Genomic DNA, 5879 nt, shown 5'->3' with positions numbered 1-5879 from the left:
GGCAAAAGGTCACCGTGTGGACCAACAGGGAGCTGCCTTGTGTCCCCATCCGGAGCTCTCATTCTCACTCAGCCTTGGCGTTCCCGCCGGGTCCCCTGTTCCGTCACCGATGGATGTGAGGCGGTGTCCGACATTCACATCCAAAAGTCAAGGGCTCCGCCTCTCCCCCTTGCCCTGACCTAATTTCAGCAGAGTTGGTTTCATCTCAGTGTCGCGGGCCCCCTACTTATGGGGGGAGGGGTGTCGCAACCCGTTCTTAAACGCCTTCGCTCTTGGCCCGTAGGTTTTGTCGCATCTTCCAGCCCTCATGCCGTCCTGAGACCAGAGCCACTCAACGGATGAGTCTGTCGCTGTGGTTCTCATCTGTCCACACCCCCTCGCCAGCCTCTCGACTCCTGTCACGTCTCTGCTCTCCTTCCCCGAGGCTGAATGCTTGGCTCCGACCCTCGGGCGCAGCGTCAGAGACTGTCACAGAACCTTCTCGGCCCGCCTCCAGTGTGTTTCTTACGTGAAAAGAGGATCCTGGTCACTTGTTTTGGTTTCTTTATTTGGAGAATGATCAATTGTACGAATCTGAGCAGGAAAAGCTCCCCCCCGCCCGTAGGCACCACGGTGGTCGGGTACCTCCTTTCCCAGGCTGCCTCGCACCCGAGGCTCAGAAGAGGGCCCCATCCCCGCCAGGTGGATCTTTCCCAGGCTGCCTCGCACCCGAGGCTCAGAAGACGGCCCCATCCCCGCCAGGTGGATGCAGCAGCGCGCAGTGACTCAGGAGCCAGGGCCGGTGGTGACCACAGCCAAGCCTAGCTCCTGGGGCAGAAGACGGTGGCGCTCAGGGCAGCGGTGGGGATTCCTCAACATCCTGGTTCTGGGGTGTGGTTCGACTTGTTCCTCAAAGAGCAGCTTTGACCCGCGCTTCAGCCCTTCACACGATTCTATTCGCTGCCAGATATTCTTTCGAGAGACTTCTTTTCTCGGAACTGAGCCAGAACTGGTTTCCGTTGCTCGCTACTGAGAACTCGCTGCAAGGAGCATCGTCTTCCATCTACCTTAAAGCCTGTCGCGATTTCTTTCCTTTATTCCATTTTCTGTGTTGGCCTGCGGCCTCTACACAAAGAAAGACAGGGAAAAACATTTGAATTTCTAAGTGGAATTTTTTAAAACAGTGACAGTACTCTTTAAAAAGCCAAGGCTTTGGTTTCTTTAACAAATAAATTGAAGGGGAAGGGGAGAGACAGAGGGGTAGTAATCCTCTTGGAGAAGCCTCGTGTGCACCGTGGCACCAGAGGAGAAGGCAGCACATACAGGGACCTCAGCAGATGGACCACAGGTGGTCTCCCAGAGTGGGGGCGGCGGCCAGCCACGGAAGGGACATAGGTGTGCCTGGGAGCAAGCTGCGGAGCCTTGGGGGTGGGATAAAGTGGACACAGAGGGTCCTGCTTGGATCTGGCAACTGGAGAGGGAAGGGGCCACGGAGAGAGGTGTAAGCAGAGTAGGTGACAGAGTAGGTGACAATGTTCAGAGGACAATGCGCATCGGACATCTTGGTCACAGTCACCCAGTGCCTCCTAACCCACAATGCATCCTCCTCTAACTTAACAGCCTGGAAAGAAAGAAGGAAAGAGGAATGAGATAAAATAATAATAATAATAATAATAATCGCTGACTAATTCAGTTTTTACCCAAAAGGCACTGAAAAAATCTAGTAGTGACTGAACAGAAACAAGAGTTTGGGAGCTAAGTTCGATTATAGAAAAATAAAGTAAGTTATTTGTCGGCATGAGTCTGCAAAATTTACACCCTCCTGGCTGCCTGGGGTTATATCCTAGCTTTGATATGCGCTAGGTTGTGCGATGGGGCGGTGATCAGACATGAAGACCCGTCCTTCCTCCAGCCAGGCTGTCCGTTCCTCTTGAAGAACTCGGGGCCATCTGAACTTGATCTAGGTACATCTCTGAACTTATTAGCCAGAAACCTGTGACCGTCAAACGGCCTTGAAAAGTAACGCTTGTCGGTAGGTCATCTAGAAGAGCCAGGACCCTTATTCTGGGAAATTCTCTGCTTTCCTGGGAGGAAAAATGCCGCCGTGAAGGAAAACGAGTTGAAATGAAATCCAGAGAATCGATACGTTTCCATCCGCGCTGGAGGCTTCGGCTTCTGTTCTTGGACGCTCAGACTCAGAGGTTGTTGAGAGCCCGCTCAGGAAGTTTCCAAAAAGCTCAGCGTTCCTGGGTCATCAGGGCCTCTCCTCACTGCCCTCCAGCCTCACACTGTTCTAGAAACATCTCTGATCAAGAAGGAGTGGACAGATTGACTTCACTCGGCCTCTTGCTTCAGCGGTATCTCTCCTTGGACTGCACAGTGACGATACACGTCCTCCCAGGTGTGCCGTTTGCTTGGCGTGGCTTCCCTTCAAGGACAGAGGCCCTGCCTGTGATGAACTTGAGACAGGGGTTTCGACGCATGCGCGAGCAACCTCAGCGTAGGCTCCGGGAAGCCTCACTTTACACCGTATTCAAAGAACCCTTATGCGGCCCCAACATTCCATTACAGTGGACAGCTCACGAATCTCCCAAAAATGCCATGCATTTTCTTACCACTGGGCCTTCAGCCATGTCGCCCCTCAGCCCAGGGCGCTCATGCCCCGCCCCAGTCCCCGCCTACTGCGGTAGGAGGTCTGGGCGCCCCGCATTGCCAGGCTCCAGAGGGTGGCGAGCAGTGCACAGGAAATGTCAATAGTGAAGTCTGAGAAACCACCATGAGCTTAAGATCAATCAGTTTATCTAAAATGAGACTGCGAGTCAAGGTGTGGCTTGGGCACTGACCAGATGTGTGACATTATGGGTCATCGAACCGTTCTGGGCCTCTCTTTCCTCTTTTATGCTCTGTAGGGCTGATGGGTCAGCCCCGTCTTCCACACCAGCCCACCACTGTGATTCTGGGCCGGCCTCCAAGACGTGGCTTTTGAAAGGAGGCCTCAGTCCCTTGCCACGTCGACTTTTCCACAGGGCTCCTGAGTGTCCTCCAGCATCACAGTTGGCTTCTCCCAGAGTGAGTGACCCAAGAGGGACCGTCAGAAGCCAAAAGGTTTTTACAACCTCGCCTCAGAAATCACATACGCTCATTTATTTTATGGGCCACACCTGAGAAACAAGAGCATGACTACTCAGAGCGGGCATCGCTGATGGCCACGCTGGAGGCTGGCTGTCACAGAGCTCTCTCCCACCCAGATTTAGTGAGGCTCGACTGCATTGTCACGAAATCTGTCTGGGGACGTCTCGGGGGTGCCTTCCCTCCTGCTCCTTTGTTGCCCAGAAGCAGATGGGTCCCGCGGAGCTGGATGCTCAAGAAAATCCTTTAGCAGGAAATGGATTGATGCTGGGTGCAGAGTTAACACCTGAACAGGAGCCAAGAAGGGGATTTGGGGGGTAAGGCCTGAGATATCCAGCGACACATCCAGTGACAGAGGGCCAGGGCAGGCTCTAAAGTTGCAGCTGAATGCAGGAATAGAAGGATTTTTTATTTTAATTTTTTGAAGGAGGGACTAAGTCCTTCCCAGCTGCCGCCGCTGACATGCATTCAGATTAATACCTTGAATTATATTAGCGTGCTCGCTTTTCTCGCTCCTTCTTTGCGATTTTCCCTTATTTAGCCATGGTTTCCATAACTTTCATAAGTCGTGGCTGGAATGAAGGAGAGAGGAGAAATTGGAATGAAGAGACAGTGCCCAGCTTCAGACATCCAAACAAGCTCAGAAACAGTCAGACCGAAAGCCAAGTTTTCAACGGCGAGACCGGGCTGCCGAGAGAGAAGAGATTCTCCTAAATTCGAATAGATTTCTTTTACACATAATGATAGTGGAGGGTGAGCATTTTGATTACATCCTATAGAGTAAGGGAGGGTGGGCAACATGACCCAAGAGGGGCCCCCAGGAAAGGGAACAGTGCTTCTTGGGCTGGGCTGTTGGAGGGGGGAGCAGAGATTGGAGACATTTTCAGTTGGCAGAATTAGATTACGCCACTATATTCAGGATGCAGGGTGAGATTATGGGTATATCATGTGGTCTGAAGAAGGCTGCAAAAGCTTGTGCTTCACTTCTGGTTTAGAATCCCAGGCAGAGAGTACCTCCCAGCCTTTCGGGGTGACCCACACTCACATGGCGGGGGCGGGGGAGGGGGCTTCGGCAGAAGAAAAATGTTGGCGTAGCACCTTTAGGCAGACAGGAACTCTGGGACCCGTGTGTGGCTTTTGTGAGATCTGGAACTTTATATGTAGGTCGGGAGTGGGGAGCGGTAGAGCTAAGAGGGAGGGGGCAGAGGAAGAGGTGGCAGCCTGGTAGGAGACAAGGCCAGGGTCATGGTCAGGAGTAGCACGGATCCAGGGATGGAGCTAACCTCCAGAGACTGAAGGGCCAATGCCAAGTGCCTCCCACGTGGTCCAACTTGAAACTGGAGGCCAGAGAGCAGACCAGGAGTATCTCTACCTGGCTGCCATGAGGAACGTAGGCAACTTCCGGACCTTCTTTTGTGAGGACAGGGAGACTTTTGAGAGAATAGAAATGTTTAAGGGACTTAACACTCTGGTCAGTTCATTTAAATCCTGAACCATCTGAGTGACTATGCAAAAGAGAGTAAGTCTTTAAATGGGAGAGAATTTACGTTGCAGCAATAAGATTAGTTGGTTTTATTTGTGCATTTGTTTTATTTTCTGCTATCAGAAGAAAGAGAACCTCATGAGGCTGTTGTGTTTAAGTAGGATTTAGCATTTCTGCCATTTGGGTCACAGTGGGTTCATCTTAAACCCAGTATGGAACCCAAAGGGATAGGATTTGAAGTGGGATGGAGGGGGGGTGGCAGTATTCACTTCAGAGAACAGCAATAGTATGACTATTAGCTACCATTTTACTTTTCAAAGCCGTCTTTTGGAGGGTCCAGCATATATAAAGAATGCCTACAAACCAACAACAACCAAAGGATGAATGCCAGATTTTTTTTTTTTAATGGTCAAAGGAGTTCAACAGGCATCGCATGAAGAAAATAACGTGAATGGTCAATAAGCAGGTGAAAAGGTACTCAACACCCTTAGGGAAAGGCAGGGAAAGGCAGGTTAAAACTGCCATCAGGGAAAGGCAGGTTAAAACTGCCATTTCGCATCCTCCAGAATGGCAAAAACAAAATACAATGAATGCTGGGAAATAACGAAGCAACTTCGTTATGCTTCGTTCATAACCCAGTGGACAGAAAAGACTGTTCAGCAGTCTTTTGAAAAACTGTTCAGCAGTAAACATATGTCTTTGCTATGACCCAGCACTTCCACTCCAAGATATTCACCTGAAAAAAATGAAAACACGTCTACGGCCGTGCTACCCTGAACAAGCCCGATCCCGTCTGATCTCGGAAGCTAAGCTGGGTCGGGCCTGGTTAGTACTTGGATGGGAGACCACCTAGGAAGACCAGGTGCTGTAGGTGTAAAAAATAAAAAATAAGGGATTGTAAGCTGATAAAGTCCTTGCAATCTGTGAGGTCAACCAAGGGTCGCCTCGCCTGAAAAAGAAAGAAAAGAAAAGAAAACGTGTCTACATGGAGAATTGTACATACGCGTGAATAGCAGTCATATTCATTCAGGAGAATCAAAAACTGGAAACAACGCAAATGCCCATCAGCTGAACAGATCGACTCGATGTGGTATATCCATTTAATGGAATATTACTTAGCAATGAAAAGAACCACTTACTGCTAAACTTACAAGATGGATGGCTCCCCCCGAAATATGATCCGAGTGAAAGAGGCCAGACACAACACAGTACATGATCCCACTGACATGAATTTCTAGAACGGACAAAATTGATTTATGTTGAAATAAGTCAAAAAATGGTCAGGGGC

The 5879-nt window shown here is 50.3% G+C and overlaps 1 pseudogene; it reads left to right on the top strand.

Annotated features, from left to right (window-relative positions):
* The first annotated feature begins 5346 nt into the window (after nt 1-5346).
* On the top strand, nt 5347-5465 carry LOC112472827 (annotated as a pseudogene).
* Nucleotides 5466-5879: the final 414 nt, after the last annotated feature.

The sequence above is a fragment of the Pteropus alecto genome, unplaced genomic scaffold (genome assembly GCF_000325575.1).
Source record: "Pteropus alecto unplaced genomic scaffold, ASM32557v1 scaffold59, whole genome shotgun sequence".
NCBI classification, from domain to species: domain Eukaryota; kingdom Metazoa; phylum Chordata; class Mammalia; order Chiroptera; family Pteropodidae; genus Pteropus; species Pteropus alecto.
This window is presented reverse-complemented; position numbering and strand designations above follow the sequence as displayed.